Below are 18,101 nucleotides of genomic sequence, written 5' to 3'. Positions count from 1 at the left end.
AGCTTCCACATGGTGTTGGTCCTGCGGGTGTGCAGAAACAAGAATTGAGGTTTGGGAACCTCTGTCTAGATTTCAGAAAATGTATAGAAATGGCTAGATGTCCAGGCAGATGTGTGCTCCTGGGGTGGAGCCCTCATGGACAGCCTCTGCTAGGGCAGTGCAGAAGGGAAATGTGGGGTCAGAGCCCCCACACAGAGTCCCCAATCGGGCATTGCCTAGTGGCGCTGTGAGAAGAAGGCCACCATCCTCCAGACTTCAGAATGGTAGACCCACTGACAGCTTGCACCATACTCCTGGAAAACCCATAGACATTCAATACCAGTCATGAAAGCAGCTGGGAGGGGGGCTGTGCCCTGCAAAGCTACAGAGTCAGAGCTGCCCAAGTTCATGGGAGTCTACCTCTTACATCAGCAATACCTGGATGTGAGGCATGGAGTCAAAAGAGATCATTTTGGAGCTTTAAGATTTGACTGCCCCACTGGATTTCAGACTTGCGTGGTGCCTGTAGCCTCTTCGTTTTGGTCAATTTCTCCCACTAGGAATGGCTGTATTTACCCAATGCCTGTACCCTCATTGCATCTAGGAAGTAACTAACTTGCTTTTGATTTTACAGGCTCATAGATGGAAGGGACTTGCCTTGTCTAAAATGAGACTTTGGACGTGGACTTTTGAGTTAATGCTGGAATGAGTTAAGACTTTGGGGGACTGTTGGGAAGGCATGATTGTATTTTGAAATGTGAGGACATGATATGGGAGGGCCTGGGGCAAAATGATATAGATTGGCTGTGTCCTCCCACCCCAAATTTCATCTTAAACTGTAGTTCCCATAATCGCCATTTGTTGTGGGAGGGACCTGGTGAGAGGCAATTGAATCATGGGGGCAGTTGTGTCCATGATGTTCTCACAATAGTGAGTTCTCACACGATCTGATAGTTTTATAAGGGAGTTTTCCCACCCTTCATTCTGCACATCCTTGCTGCTGCCATGTGAAGAAGGACATATTTGCTTCCCCTTCTGCCATAAGTGTAAGTTTCCTGAGGCCTAACCAGCTCCACAGAACTGTGAGTCAATTAAACCTCTTTCCTTTATTAATTGCCCAGTCTTGGGTATGTCCCTATAGCAGCATGAGAACAAACTAATAGACTAATTATGTCCCCTTTTCCTCTTCTAGTGTTTAATGGTGTCTTCATTATTTTTGTTGTTGATTAGTCTCTCTAGAAATTGGCCTTTTTTTTTTAAACAACAAGCTTTTGGTTTCTTGATCTCTACTGTTTCTTCCTTACTTTCCCATTCATTTATATTCTTCATTTATTTCAAGTTCTTTTTTAGATTTACTATTCTTCTTATTCCAGCTTCTTCAGCCAAATACTTTTTTTTTTTTTTTTTTTTGAGATGGAGTCTTGCTCTGTTGCCCAGGCTGGAGTGCAGTGGCGTGATCTTGGCTCACTGCACCCTCCACCTGCTGGGTTCCAACAATTCTCCTGCCTCAGCCTCCTGAGTACCTGGGACTACAGGTGTGCACTACCATGCCCAGCTAATTTTTGTATTTTTGGTAGAGACAGGGTTTCACCATGTTGGCCAGGCTGGTCTTGAACTCTTGACCTTGTGATCTGCCCACTTCAGCCTCCCAAAGTGCTCGGATTACAGGCATGAGCCACCACACCCAGCTTATTTCCAATAGTTTCAAAATAAATTTATTAAACTATAAATTTCCCCAAAAAACTGCTTTAGTTAGATCCCAAAAACACTGGATGTCGATTAGGGTAAATGATTGAACTACTATAATAAAGAGAATGCAATAGACAATAGATCAAATAAGATACCTTATTTTCCTTCTCATCTAAGAATGAGGGTGGGTATTCCAAGGTCACAGATATGTCTGGATCCTAAGCTAATGAAGCCTTGGCCATCCTTAAAATGTATTTCTCAAGGTCGCTTTGGTCACTATCATTCCAGCAAGCAGGTAAAGGTAAACTGTGGAGGAATATGTGTGCAAGGTTTTATAGGCAAGGCCTGGAAGGAAAAATGTTTTTTCCATTCACATTTTTTTGGACATAGAGTCTCATTCTTTTTTTTTTTTTTTTAATACTTTAAGTTCTAGGGTACATGTGCACAACGTGCATGTTTGTTACATATGTATACATGTGCCATGTTGGTGTGCTGCACCCATTAACTAGTCATTTACATTAGGTATATCTTCTAATGCTATCCCTCCCCCCTCCCCCCACCCCACCACAGGCCCTGGTGTGTGATGTTCCCCTTCCTGTGTCCAAGTGTTCTCATTGTTCAGTTCCCACCTACGACTGAGAACATGCGGTGTTTGTTTTTTTCTCCTTGTGATAGTTTGCTGAGAATGATGGTTTCCAGCTTCATCCATCTCCCTACAAAGGACATGAACTCATCCTTTTTTATGGTTGCATAGTATTCCATGGTGTATATGTGCCACATTTTCTTAATCCAGTCTATCATTGTTGAACATTGGGTTGGTTCCAAGTCTTTGCTATTGTGAATAGTGCCGCAATAAACATATGTGTGCATGCGTCTTTATAGCAGCATGATTTATAATCCTTTGGGTATATACCCAGTAATGGGATGGCTGGGTCAAATGGTATTTCTACTTCTAGATCCCTGAGGAATCACCACACTGACTTCCACAATGGTTGAGCTAGTTTACAGTCCCACCAACAGTGTAAAAGTGTTCCTACTTCTCCACATCCTCTCCAGCACCTGTTGTTTCCTGACTTTTTAATGATCACCATTCTAACTGGTGTGAGATGGTATCTCATTGTGGTTTTGATATACATTTCTCTGATGGCCAGTGATGATGAGCATTTTTTCATGTGTCTTTTGGCTGCATAAATGTCTTCTTTTGAGAAGTGTCTGTTCATATCCTTCGCCCACTTGTTGATGGGGTTGTTTTTTTTTTTCTTGTAAATTTGTTTAAGTTCTTTGTAGATTCTTGATATTAGCCCTTTGTCAGATGAGTAGATTGCAAAAATTTTCTCCCATTCTGTAGGTTGCCTGTTCACTCTGATGGTAGTTTCCTTTGCTGTGCAGAAGCTTTTTAGTTTAATTAGATCCCATTTGTGAATTTTGGCTTTTGTTGCTGTTGCTTTTGGTGTTTTAGACATGAAGTCCTTGCCCATGCCTATGTCGTGAATGGTATTGCATAGGTTTTCTTCTAGGGTTTTTATGGTTTTAGGTCTCACATTTAAGTCTTTAATCCATCTTGAATTAATTTTTGTATAAGGTGTAAGGAAGGGATCCAGTTTCAGCTTTCTACATATGGCTAGCCAGTTTTTACAGCACCACTTGTTAAATAGGGAATCCTTTCCCCATTTCTTGTTTTTGTCAGGTTTGTCAAAGATCAGATAGTTGTAGATGTGTGGCATTATTTCTGAGGGCTCTGTTCTGTTCCATTGGTCTATATCTCTGTTTTGGTACCAGTACCATGATGTTTTGGTTACTGTAGCCTTGTAGTATAGTTTGAAGTCAGGTAGCATGATGCTTCCAGCTTTGTTCTTTTGGCTTAGGATTGACTTGGCAATGTGGGCTCTTTTTTGGTTCCATACGAACTTTAAAGTAGTTTTTTCCAATTCTGTGAAGAAAGTCATTGGTAGCTTGATGGGGATGGCACTGAATCTATAAATTACCTTGGGCAGTATGGCCATTTTCACAATATTGATTCTTCCTACCCATGAGCATGGAATGTTCTTCCATTTGTTTGTATCCTCTTTTATTTCGTTGAGCAGTGATTTGTAGTTCTCCTTGAAGAGGTCCTTCACATCCCTTGTAAGTTGGATTCCTAGGTATTTTATTCTCTTTGAAGCAATTGTGAATGGGTGTTTACTCATGATTTGGCTTTCTGTTTGTCTGTTATTGGTGTATGCTTGTGATTTTTGCACATTGATTATGTATCCTGAGACTTTGCTGAAGTTGCTTATCAGCTTAAGGAGATTTTGGGCTGAGACGATAGGGTTTTCTAGATATACAATCATGTCATCTGCAAACAGGGACAATTTGACTTCCTCTTTTCCTAATTGAATACCCTTTATTTCCTTCTGCCTGATTGCCCTGGCTAGAACTTCCAACACTATGTTGAATAGGAGTGGTGAGAGAGGGCATCCCTGTCTTGTGCCAGTTTTCAAAGGGAATGCTTCCAGTTTTTGCCCATTCAGTGTGATACTGGCTGTGGGTTTGTCATAAATAGCTCTTATTATTTTGAGATATGTCCCATCAGTACCTAATTTATTGAGAGTTTTTAGCATGAAGAGCTGTTGAATTTTGTCAAAGGCCTTTTCTGCATCTGTAGAGATTATCATATGGTTTTGTCTTTGGTTCTGTTTATATGCTGGATTATGTTTATTGATTTGCATATTTTGAACCAGCCTTGCATCCCAGGGATAAAGCCCACTTGATCATGGTGGATAAGCTTTTTGATGTGCTGCTGGATTCGGTTTGCCAGTATTTTATTGAGGATTTTTGCATCAATGTTCATCAGGGATATTGGTCTAAAATTCTCTTTTTTTGTTGTGTCTCTGCCAGGCTTTGGTATCAGGAGGATGCTGGCCTCATAAAATGAGTTACGGAGGATTCCCTCTTTTTCTATTGATTGGAATAGTTTCAGAAGGAATGGTACCAGTTCCTCCTTGTACCTCTGGTAGAATTCAGCTGTGAATCCATCTGGTCCTGGACTTGTTTTGGTTGGTAAGCTATTAATTATTGCCACAATTTCAGAGCCTGTTATTGGTCTATTCAGAGATTCAACTTCTTCCTGGTTCAGTCTTGGGAGGGTGTATGTGTCGAGAAATTTATCCATTTCTTCTAGACTTTCTAGTTTATCTGCGTAGAGGTGTTTATAATATTCTCTGATGGTAGTTTGTATTTCTGTGGGATCGGTGGTGATATTCCCTTTATCATTTTTTATTGCGTCTATTTGATTCTTCTCTCTTTTCTTCTTTATTAGTCTTGCTAGCGGTCTATCAATTTTGTTGATCTTTTCAAAAAACCAGCTCCTGGATTCATTTATTTTTTGAAGGGTTTTTTGTTTCTCTATCTCCTCCTTCAGTTCTTCTCTGATCTTAGTTATTTCTTGCCTTCTGCTAGCTTTTGAATGTGTTTGCTCTTGCTTCTCTAGTTCTTTTAATTGTGATGTTAGGTTGTCAATTTTAGATGTTTCCTGCTTTCTCTTGTGGGCATTTAGTGCTACAAATTTCCCTCTACATACTGCTTTAAATGTGTCCCAGAGATTCTGGTATGCTGTGTCTTTGTTCTTGTTGGTTTCAAAGAATATCTTTATTTCTGCCTTCATTTCGTTATGTACCCGTAGTCATTCAGGAGCAGGTTGTTCAGTTTCCATGTAGTTAAGCGGTTTTGAGTGAGTTTCTTAATCCTGAGTTCTAGTTTGATTGCACTGTGGTCTGAGAGACACTTTGTTATAATTTCTGTTCTTTTACATTTGCCGAGGAGTGCTTTACTTCCAACTATGTGGTCAATTTTGGAATAAGTGCGGTGTGGTGCTGAGAAGAATGTATATGTTGATTTGGGGTGGAGAGTTCTGTAGATGTCTGTTAGGTCCACTTGGTGCAGAGCTGAGTTCAATTCCTGGATATCCTTGATAACTTTCTGTCTCGTTGATCTGTCTAATGTTGACAGTGGGGTGTTAAAGTCTCCCATTATTATTGTGTGGGAGTCTAAGTCTCTTTACAGGTCTCTAAGAACTTCCAACACTATGTTGAATAGAAGTGGTGAGAGAGGGCATCCCTGTCTTGTGCCAGTTTTCAAAGGGAATGCTTCCAGTTTTTGCCCATTCAGTATGATATTGGCTGTGGGTTTGTCATAGATAGCTCTTATTATTTTGAGATACGTCCCATCAATACCTAATTTATTGAGAGATTTTAGCATGAAGGGTTGTTGAATTTTGTCAAAGGCCTTTTCTGCATCTATTGAGATAATCATGTGGTTTTTGTCTCTGGTTCTGTTTATATGCTGGATTACATTTATTCATTTGCGTATATTGAACCAGCCTTGCATCCCAGGGATGAAGCCCACTTGATCATGGTGGATAAGCTTTTTGATGTGCTGCTGGATTCGGTTTGCCAGTATTTTATTGAGGATTTTTGCATCAATGTTCATCAAGGATATTGGTCTAAAATTCTCTTTTTTTGTTGTGTCTCTGCCAGCCTTTGGTATCAGGATGATGCTGGCCTCATAAAATGAGTTACGGAGGATTCCCTCTTTTTCTATTGATTGGAATCGTTTCAGAAGGAATGGTACCAGCTCCTCCTTGTACCTCTGGTAGAATTCGGCTGTGAACCCATCTGGTCCTGGACTTTTTTTGGTTGGTAAGCTATTGATTATTGCCACAATTTCAGCTCCTGTTATTGGTCTATTCAGAGATTCAACTTCTCCCTGGTTTAGTCTTGGGAGGGTGTATGTGTTGAGGAATTTATCCATTTCTTCTAGATTTTCTAGTTTATTTGCGTAGAGGTGTTTGTAATATTCTCTGATGGTAGTTTGTATTTCTGTGGGATCGGTGGTGATATCCCCTTTATCATTTTTTATTGCGTCTATTTGATTCTTCTCCCTTTTTTTCTTTATTAATCTTGCTAGCGGTCTATCAATTTTGTTGATCCTTTCAAAAAACCAGCTCCTGGATTCATTTATTTTTTGAAGGGTTTTTTGTGTCTCTATCTCCTTCAGTTCTGCTCTGATTTTAGTTATTTCTTGCCTTCTGCTAGCTTTTGAATGTGTTTGCTCTTGCTTTTCTAGTTCTTTTAATTGTGATGTTAGGGTGTCAATTTTGGATCTTTCCTGCTTTCTCTTGTGGGCATTTAGTGCTATCAATTTCCCTCTACACACTGCTTTGAATGCATCCCAGAGATTCTGGTATGTTGTGTCTTGGTTCTCGTTGGTTTCAAAGAACATCTTTATTTCTGCCTTCATTTCATTATGTACCCAGTAGTCATTCAGGAGCAGGTTGTTCAGTTTCCATGTAGTTGAGTGGTTTTGAGTGAGATTCTTAATCCTGAGTTCTAGCTTGATTACACTGTGATCTGAGAGATAGTTTGTTTTAATTTCTGTTCTTTTACATTTACTGAGGAGAGCTTTACTTCCAAGTATGTGGTCAATTTTGGAATAGGTGTGGTGTGGTGCTGAAAAAAATGTATATTCTGTTGATTTGGGGTGGAGAGTTCTGTAGATGTCTGTTAGGTCTGCTTGGTGCAGAGCTGAGTTCAATTCCTGGGTATCCTTGTTGACTTTCTGTCTCACTGATCTGTCTAATGTTGACAGTGGGGTGTTAAAGTCTCCCATTATTAATGTGTGGGAGTCTAAGTCTCTTTGTAGGTCACTCAGGACTTGCTTTATGAATCTGGGTGCTCCTGTATTGGGTGCATATATATTTAGGATAGTTAGCTCTTCTTGTTGAATTAATCCCTTTACCATTATGTAATGGCCTTCTTTGTCTCTTTTGATCTTTGTTGGTTTAAAGTCTGTTTTATCAGAGACTAGGATTGCAACCCCTGCCTTTTTTTGTTTTCCATTTGCTTGGTAGATCTTCCTCCATCCTTTTATTTTGAGCCTATGTGTGTCTCTGCACGTGAGATGGGTTTCCTGAATACTGCACACTGATGGGTCTTGAGTCTTTATCCAATTTGCCAGTCTGTGTCTTTTAATTGGAGCATTTAGTCCATTTACATTTAAAGTTAATATTGTTATGTGTGAATTTGATCCTGTCATGATGATGTTAGCTGGTTATTTTGCTCATTAGTTGATGCAGTCTCTTCCTAGTCTTGATGATCTTTACATTTTGGTATGATTTTGTAGTGGCTGGTACCGGTTGTGCCTTTCCATGTTTAGTGCTTCCTTCAGGAGCTCTTGTAGGGCAGGCCTGGTGGTGACAAAATCTCTCAGCATTTGCTTGTCTGTAAAGGATTTTATTTCTCCTTCACTTATGAAGCTTAGTTTAGCTGGATATGAAATTCTGGGTTGAAAATTCTTTTCTTTAAGAATGTTGAATATTGGCCCCCACTCTCTTCTGGCTTGTAGGGTTTCTGCCGAGAGATCCGCTGTTAGTCTGATGGGCTTTCCTTTGATGGTAACCTGACCTTTCTCTCTGGCTGCCCTTAACATTTTTTCCTTCATTTCAACTTTGGTGAATCTGACATTATGTGTCTTGGAGTTACTCTTCTCGAGGAATATCTTTGTGGCGTTCTCTGTATTTCCTGAATCTGAATGTTGGCCTGCCTTGCTAGATTGGGGAAGTTCTCCTGGATAATATCCTGCAGAGTGTTTTCCAACTTGTTTCCATTCTCCCCGTCACTTTCAGGTTCACCAATCAGACGTAGATTTGGTCTTTTCACATAGTCCCACATTTCTTGGAGGCTTTGCTCGTTTCTTTTTATTCTTTTTTCTCTAAACTTCCCTTCTCGCTTCATTTCATCTTCCAGGGCTGATACCCTTTCTTCCATTTGATCGCATCGGCTCCTGAGGCTTCTGCATTCTTCACGTAGTTCTCGAGCCTTGGTTTTCAGCTCCATCAGCTCCTTTAAGCACTTCTCTGTGTTGGTTATTCTAGTTATACATTCTTCTAAATTTTTTTCAAAGTTTTCAACTTCTTTGCCTTTGGTTTGAATATCCTCCCGTAGCTCGGAGTAATTTGATCGTCTGAAGCCTTCTTCTCTCAGCTCGTCAAAGTCATTCTCCGTCCAGCTTTGTTCCGTTGCTGGTGAAGAACTGCATTCCTTTGGAGGAGGAGAGATACTCTGCTTTTTAGAGTTTCCAGTTTTTCTGCTCTGTTTTTTTCCCATCTTTGTGGTTTTTATCTACTTTTGGTCTTTGATGATGGTGATGTACAGATGGGTTTTTGGTGTGGATGTCCTTTCTGTTAGTTTTCCTTCTAACAGACAGGACCCTCAGCTGCAGGTCTGTTGGAGCACCTGGCCAGCCGTGTGAGGTGTCAGTCTGCCCCTGCTGGGGGGTGCCTCCCAGTTAGGCTGCTCGGGGGTCAGGGGTCAGGGACCCACTTGAGGAGGCAGTCTGCCCGTTCTCAGATCTCCAGCTGTGTGCTGGGAGAACCACTGCTCTCCTCAAAGCTGTCAGACAGGGACATTTAAGTCTGCAGAGGTTACTGCTGTCTTTTTGTTTGTCTGTGCCCTGGCCCCAGCGGTGGAGCCTACAGAGGCAGGCAGGCCTCCTTGAGCTGTGGTGGGCTCCACCCAGTTCAAGCTTCCCGGCTGCTTTGTTTACCTAAGCGAGCCTGGGCAATGGCGGGCGCCCCTCCCTCAGCCTCGCTGCCGACTTGCTGTTTGATCTCAGACTGCTGTGCTAGCAGTCAGCGAGACTCCGTGGGTGTAGGACCCTCTGAGCCAGGTGCGGGCTATACTCTCCTGGGGCACCGTTTCCTAAGCCCGTCGGAAAAGCACAGTATTTGGGTGGAAGTGGCCCGATTTTCCAGGTGCTGTCTGTCACCCCTGGAAAGGGAACTCCCTGACCCCTTGCGCTTCCCGAGTGAGGCAATGCCTCGCCCCTGCTTTGGCTGGCGCACGGTGCACTCACCCACTGACCTGCGCCCACTGTCTGGCACTCCCTAGTGAGATGAACACGGTACCTCAGATGGAAATGCAGAAATCACCCGTCTTCTGTGTCGCTCACGCTGGGAGCTGTAGACCGGAGCTGTTCCTATTCGGCCATCTTGGCTCCTCCCCCTCGAAGCTCTTTAGTTTTATCCTCCTTTCCTATCTTCTTGAGACTGATATGATTTCTATGCCCCTCCCCCTTTCCCTCTCTGCTAATTTGAATGCTATAGATAGTATGTCCATTTATTTAATGGTTACCCTTAATGTTGTTTAATATACTTGACTATAAATATTACAAAAATATCTAAAGGAATTCAGTATATATATCCCCCTCCTTAAATAGCATGACCCTTGTCATGCTTTACCCAATAAAAGGCAACTTCTGGAGAAGCGGGAAAGATGGCATATAGGAGACCGGGCTAACATGCAGCTCCCACATGGACAAACAAAACAGTGTATGGAGACTCACACCCTGATCTTTTGCTCCAAGAACCACAGAAGAAATGTACTAGAAAAACCAAAAGAATTCACAGATTCTTTGAAAGAAGTGACATGCTGCTGTAAGTTCCATGAAACAGGCGGAAAACTGTGAGTTCCCAAAATGTGAGGCAGGGGACCTACCTCTGAACCCACATCCCCACTGGGGACTCTTAAAATTCAAATCACAGGAGAAGGACTTAACTTTATCTAGAGATAAAATGGATTCAGGGAGTCATGAAAAATATAAAAATAGAAGTAGCAGCAGGAAGTGCCTTGCATGCACTCCCAATCCCCAGCTTGAGCCCAGGGAAGCCATCCCTGACTATATCTTACAGGGACCCTTGGGGAAGGCAGTCAGTGGAATTGTGGGGGAGGGGCTCACAGGGTGAAGGAAGTTTCCAACTGAAATTGGTAGTGGGTTCAACTGGGCACAAATTTTTTTGAGCAGAGTCTGAGGGACGAGTGGGAGTGGCTGTGGATACGAGTGAGTGCAGGAGTGTAGGAGCTGCTGCAGACAGAGTAGGCAGACTGGAAAGGGCGAGGTCTGAAAGCCAGGTTGTTTCTTAGCAGGGTAGCTCATGGCCTGGGGTAAGGTTTCCGCATGGCACCATGGAGCGAGACTAGCCTTTCCAACTATGTGGGAGCTGGCTGAGGCCACTTGCTACCACTATCCCCCACTTGCCTGGACACAGCAAAGGCAGCCATAATTCCCTCTAGAACATAACCCCATTTACCAGAGAATCACCCCCCAACCCTTACAGTGGCCATGGCAGGCCCCACCCAAGGAGAGTCTGAGCCCAGACCCACCTAATCCTGCCCCCACCTGATGGTATTTCCCTACTCACCCTGGTAGCCAAACACAAAACAGAAACTCCTGGGAGCCCATCACCTAAGAAACCAAAATACTTACCCTGGACATGTTAGGGCAAGCTTAGAGCCCCCTACCACTACAGCAGCTAGTGTTCTCCTGAAACTGCCACCTTCTGGCTGGAGGCCAACCAGCTCAGGCCATTACAACAACTCATTACAGAATAACCCTGATCCCAGGAAGAAGATAATACCAACTCCACTGCCTATAACAGCCTGAAATAGTCTACCCAAATGAGAAGGAACTAGAAAAGTACTTCTGGTAATATGACAAAATAGGGTTCTATAACACCCCCAAAAGATCCCCAGCAATAAATCCAAACCAAGAAGAAATCTCTGAATTGCCAAATAAAGAATTCAGAAGGTTGATTATTAAGCTACTCAAGGAGATACCAAAGAAAGGTGAAAACCAACTTAAAAATTATATTTAAAAAATACAGACTATGGGTGAAAAATTCTCCAAAGAAATAGATATCAAAAAGAAAAAATAATCACAACTTCTGGAAATGAAAGACACACTTAGAGAAATACAAAATGCCTGGAAAGTTTCAACAATAGACTAGAACAAGTAGAAGAAAGAACTTCAGAGCTCAAAGACAAGGCTTTTGAATTAACCCAATCAGACAGAGACAAAGAAAAAAGAAGGAAAAAAAATGAATAAAGCCCCCAAAACATTTGGGATTATCTTAAATGACCAAACCTAAGAATAATTGGTATTCCTGGAGAAGAAAATAAATCTAGAAGTTTGGAAAACTTATTTGAGGGTATAATTGAGGAAAACTTCCCTGGCCCTGCTAGCAGTCTAAACATCCAACCACAAAAAGCTCAAAGAACACCTGGGAAATACATTGCAGAAAGATCATCACCTAGGCATATATTCATCAGGCTATCTAAAGTCAAGACGGACAAAATGATCTTAAGAGCTGTGAGACAAAAGCATCAGGTGGACTATAGAGGAAAACCTATCAGATTAACAGAAGACTTCTCAGCAGAAACCTTACAAAGCCAGAAAGAATTGAGGTCCCATATTTAGCCTCCTGAGACAAAATAATTGTCAACCAAGAATTTTGTATCCAGGAAAACTAGCTTCATGAATGAAGGTGAGATAAAGCCTTCTTCAGACAAACAAATGCTGAGAGAATTTGCCACTTCTAAGCCAGCACTCCAAGAAATCCCAAAAGGAGTTCTAAATCTTGAAGAAAAAGAACCTCAAAATACACCAAAATAGAACCTCCTTAAAGCATAAATTTCACAGGATCTGAAAAGCAATAACACAACAGAAAAAAAAAAGGTTTTAAGGCAACAATTAATGTGATGAATAGAACAGTACATAACATCTCAATACTAACGTTGAAGGTAAATGGCCTAAATGTTCCACTTAAAAGGTATAGAATAGCGAATAGCAGAATGGATAAAAATCCACCAATCAAGTACCTGCTGTCTTCAAGAGACTCACCCAACACATAAGGACTCACCTAATCTAAAGGTAAAGGGGTAAAAAAGGATATTCCATGCAAATGAAAACCAAAAGTGAGCAAGAGTAGCTACTTTTATATCAGACAAAATAGGTTTTAAAGCAACAACAGTATAAAAAGACAAAGAGGGACATTATATAATGATAAAAAAAATAGTCCAACAGGAAAATATCACAAGCCTAAATACATATGCACCTAACACTAGAGCTCCCAAATTTATAAAACAATTACTACTAAACCTAAGAAATGAGACAGACAGCAACACAATAATAGTGGGGGACTTCAATACTCCACTGACAGCAGTAGACCGGACATCAACACAGAAAATCAACAAATAATGGACTTAAACTATATCCTAGAACAAATGGACTTCATAGATATTTACAGAACATTCAATCCAACAACTGCAGAATACACATTCTTTTCTTCAGCACGTGAATATTCTCCAAGATAGACCAAATGACAGGTCACAATAGTCTCAATAAATTTAAGAAAATCAAAATTATATCAACTATCATCTCAGATCACAGTGGAATAAAACTGGAAATTAACTCCAAAAGGAACCCTCAAAACCACCCAAACACACGGAAATTAAATAATCTGCTCTTGAATAATCTTTGGGCCAACAATGAAATCAAAATACAAATTTAAAAATTATTTGAGCTGAATGGTAATAGTGACATAACATAAAAAAGCCTCTGGGATACAGCAAAAGCAGGGCTAAGAGAAAAGTTCATAGTATTAAATGCCTACATCAAAAAGTCTGAAAGAGCACAAGTAGATAATCTAAGGCCACACTTCAAGGAACTAGAGAAACAGGGACAAACCAAACCCCAACCCAGAAGAAAAGAAATAACCAAGATCAGAGCAGAATTAAATGAAATTGAAACAGAAAAAAATACAAAAGATAAATGGAACAAAAAGCTGGTTCTTTGAAAAGATAAATAAAATTGATAGAACATTAGCAAGATTAACCAAGAAAAGAAGAGAGAAGATCCAAATTAGCTCAATTAGAAATGAAACAAGAGATATTACAACCAATATCAAAGAAATGCAAAAGATCATTCAAGGCTACTATGAACACCTTATGCATACAAACCAGAAAATTTAGAAGAGATGGATAAATTCCTGGAAATATACAACCCTCCTAGATTAAATCATGAAGAAATAGAAACTGAACAAACCAATAACAGCGAGATTAAAAGAGTAATTTTTAAAACTGCCTACAAAAAGAAAGTCCAGGACCAAATGAATTCACGGATAAATTCTATCAGACATTCAAAGAAAAATCAGTACCAAGCTTACTGAAACTATTCCCAAAAAAAATACAGAAAGAGGGGATCTTCCCTAAAGATCATTCCATGCAGCCAGTATCACCCTAATTCCAAAACCAGGAAAAAACAAAACAAAAAAAGAAAGCTACAGACTGATATCCCTGATGAACATAGATGCAAAAATCCTCAACAAAATATTAGCTAACTGAATCCAACAGCATATCAAAAAGATAATACACCATGATCAACTGGGTTTGATAACAGGAATGTAGAGATGCTTTGACAGATGCAAGTCAATAAATGTGATATATCACATAAGCAGAACTAAAAACAAAAATCATATGATCATCTCAATAGATGTAGAAAAAGCATTTGACAAAATCCAGCATCCCTTTATGATTACAACCCTCAGTAAAATTGGCATAGAAGGGACTTGCCTCAAAGTAATAAAAGCCATCTATTCCAAACCCACAGCCAACATTATACTGAACAGGGAAAACTTGAAAGCATTCCCCCTGAGAACTGGAACAAGAAAAGGATGCCCACTCTCACCACTTCTATTCAATATAGTACTGGAAGTCCTAGCCAGAGCAATCAGACAAGAGAAAGAAAAAAGGGCATCCAAATTGGTAAAGAGGAAGTCACACTGTCATTGTTCACAGATTATATGATCATATACCTAGAAAATCCCAAAGATTCATCCAAAAAGCTCATAGATCTGATAAATGACTTCAGTAAAGCTTCAGAATACAAAATTAATGTACACAAATCATTAGCACTGCTATATACCAACAATTACTGAGCTGAGAAACAAATCAAGAATTCAATCCCTTTTACAACAGCTGCAAAAAAAAATATGCCTAAAAATATACCTAACCAAGGAGGTGAAAGATCTCTACAAGGAAAACTACAAAACACTGCTGAAAGAAATTATCAATAACATAAACAATGGAAACACATTCCATGCTCATGGATGGATAGAATCAATACTGTGAAAATGACCATACAGCCAAAAGCAATCTACAGATTCAATGCAATTAGCATCAAAGTACCATCATTATTCTTCACAGAACTAGGAAAAGCACTCTTAAAATTCATGTAGAACCTAAAAAGACCTTGCATAGCCAAAGCAATACTAAGCAAAAAGAACAAATATGGAAGTATCACTTTAACTGACTTCAAACTATACTACAAGGCTACAGTTACTAAAACAGCATGGTACTGGTATAAAAATAGGTACGTAGACCAATGAAACAAAATAGAGAACCCAGAAATAAAGCCAAGTACTTAATGGACAACTGATCTTTGACAAAGCAAACAAAAACATAAAGTGAGCAAAGGACATCTTTTTTAACAAATAGTGCTGGGATAATTGGTAAGCCACATGTAGAGGAATGAAACTAGATCCCATCACTCACCTTATACAAAAATCAACCCCAGGTGGATCAAAGACTTAAATCTAAGACCTGAAACCATAAAAATTCTAGAAGATAACATTGGTAAAACTCTTCTAGACATTGACTTATGCACAATAGACAACCCACAGAATAGGAGAAGATATTCACAAACTATGCATCCAACAAAGGACTGATATCCAGAATCTACAAAGAACTCAAACAAATCAGCAAGAAAGAAACAAATAATCACATCAAAAACTGGGCTAAAGATGTGAATAGACAATTCTCAAAAGAAGATATACAAATGGCTCAATATCACTAATTATCAGGGAAATACAAATTAAAACCTCAGTGAGCTACCACCTTACTCCTGCAAGAATGACCATAATTTTAAAAACTCAAAAAATAATAGATGTTGGCATGGAAGCAGTGAAAAGGGAACACATACACTGCTGGTGGGAATGTAAACTAGTACAACCACTGTGGAAAACAGTATGGCGATTCCTTAAAGAACTAAAAGTAGATCTACTATTTGATCCAGCAATCCCACTATTGGGTATCTACCCAGAGGAAAAGAAGTCATTATATGAAAAAGACACTTGCGAGCACATGTTTATAGCAGCATAATTTGCTATTGTAAAAATATGAAACCAGTCCAAACACCCATCAGCCAACAAGTACATAAAGAAAATGCAAATATGGTATATATACACCATGGAATAACGACTTAGCCAAAAAAGGAATGAAATGATGGCATTCACAGCAAACTGGATTGAGTTGGAGACCATTATTCTAAATGAAGTAACTCAGGAATGGAAAACCAAACATCTTATATTTTCACTCATAAGTGGGAAATAAGCTATGAGGATACAAAGGCATAAGAATTATACAATGGACTTTGGGGACTAGGGGAAGCGGGTAGGAGGGTGAGGGATGATAAAGCACTACTCATTGGGTACAGTGTACACTGCTTGGGTGATGGGTGCACCAAAATCTCAGAAATTACCACTAAGTAACTTATCCATGTAACAAAAAACCATGTTCCCCAAAAACTATTGAAATAAAAAATAAAATGAAATGCAACTTCTTCAACTTGTTATTGCTGTCTAAAGTTTTACATTTGATCTTAGCCAAAAGGCCAAGAAGAATGCAGAGTTTTAGAGCTTTATATTTTAACATAATATAATATTTATGTAATATTACATAAAATATTTATATAAAATCACAAAATATGATTTTAACACAAAATAATCTGATTTTAAGTCAAAATTTATTAAATTTACCACTATATTTTATCAATGTTTGTTCTAACCATTTTCTTTTGTATTTCACACCTTCACTCTGAGTTCATCTTTCTTCTTGCTAGAGTATATTACTTTTTAAATAGTTTTAGAGTCTATAGATAATACGTGATTTTGAGTTTGTATGTCTCAAAAGTGCTACATATTGTCATCTCTCTTCTTTTATTTAGAGACAGGCTCTCACTGTATCACCCAGGCTGAAGTGCAATGGGGTCATCTTGGCTCAATATATCACTGTAGCCTTGAACTTTTCAGGCTCAAGCAATCTTCCCACCTGAGTCTCCCAAGTAGCTAGGACTACAGGCACATAACGCCATGCTTGGCTAATTTTGTGTGTGTGTGTGTGGTGACAAGGACTCACTTGTTGCCCAGGCTGGTCTCAAACTCCTGGGCTCAACCAATACTTCTCCCTTGACCTCCCAAAGTGCTGGAAGCCACCATGACTAGCTTTGTTTTTAAAAGAGAGACAGAGTTTTGCTATGTTGCCCAGGCTGGGTTCAAACTCCTGGCCTCAAGCACTCTTCCCATCTCAACCTCCCAAATCACTGGGATTATAGACATGAGCCACTGCACTCAGCCCTGTCATCACTCTTGAATGATGGCATAAAACTAAGAATAAAATTCTAGGCTGATATATATCCATAATAATTAAAAATCAATTTAAGAAATTTTAGGCTAATACTTGTATCCTTCAGCATTTAAAAGTTACTGTTTGTCTTCTAGCATCTATTATCATTGCTAAGAAGCCTTCTGCTAGTCCAAAATTAATCATATTATGTTCCCCTCATTACTTCATTACTCATATTCTTCAGTTTTACTATGATGAACCTGTTGAGGGACAGTTACTATGAGACAAATATTTGATCACGAGACCCTGCTGAAGGGGCCTTATTCATATCTGTCCAAATCACTGTTCCCCTTTTCTAATAATAAACCATCTCCCTACACAGGAATGATGACCACAAAGAGGTGCTTCTTAAGTAAAGGTAAAAGGTTGTAACCTCTGGGGATGGGCAGTAAGAGAAGAGGTGGTCAGAGAAGGAAAGGAATTTTCTATAGAATATAGGAATTGAGTGAAGGGAGAATTCACCCAAAACCTCATGGGGACTTGTCTATTTCTTCCACGCACATTGACACGGGGATTCTAGGATGCAGATGGTAGGGATTAGATATAACTTCCTGAGCTGGCAGTGAAAGGACTGACGTTTGGTTCCCTATAACTTGGGGAGGGGCTGGTAAAGGTAAGACACAAGAGAACTAAGTGCCCATACTTGATCCCAGCTAAATCAATCTTCCCAGCATTCCACCCAGAAAGGATTTTGACAACTTTATTAAATGAAACTGGGAAGTGAAGATTAGGCTCAGTGGAGCCAGATCGAAATCCAGACAACATGGCTTAAGGAAAAAGAGGAAACAGGAAAGGTGACATAAAGGGCAAAAGAATGAAATGGAGCCTGAAGACATTTACAGGCAGGCTTAACAAAAATTGAGCCTGAGTTCTGCAATTCACAGTCCTAAAACTATTTTTTATTTATCCTGCTCAGTACTCAAAGCATACTTTTGATATGGAATAAATCTTTTCTCAATTCTGGAAAATTTTTAGTTATCTTTGTTTAGAATATTGCTTTTTCTAAATTTTCTTCATTGTCTTGTTCTGAAACTCGTACTAGAAATATGTTAGCATTGCTCATCTTTCTTACACGCCCCTTCACTGGCTCTGTCATGTTTT

General features: G+C 39.7%; 1 protein-coding gene across 2 annotated transcripts in view; it reads right to left on the bottom strand.

The window, feature by feature from the left end:
* SOX6 (SRY-box transcription factor 6) overlaps window positions 1-18,101 on the bottom strand; it is a 757,470-nt gene that overhangs the window by 680,070 nt on the left and 59,299 nt on the right. The gene's annotated exons all lie outside the window — the stretch shown is intronic.

The sequence above is a fragment of the Pongo abelii genome, chromosome 9, assembly GCF_028885655.2.
Source record: "Pongo abelii isolate AG06213 chromosome 9, NHGRI_mPonAbe1-v2.0_pri, whole genome shotgun sequence".
Classification (NCBI taxonomy): Eukaryota; Metazoa; Chordata; class Mammalia; order Primates; family Hominidae; genus Pongo; species Pongo abelii.
This window is presented reverse-complemented; position numbering and strand designations above follow the sequence as displayed.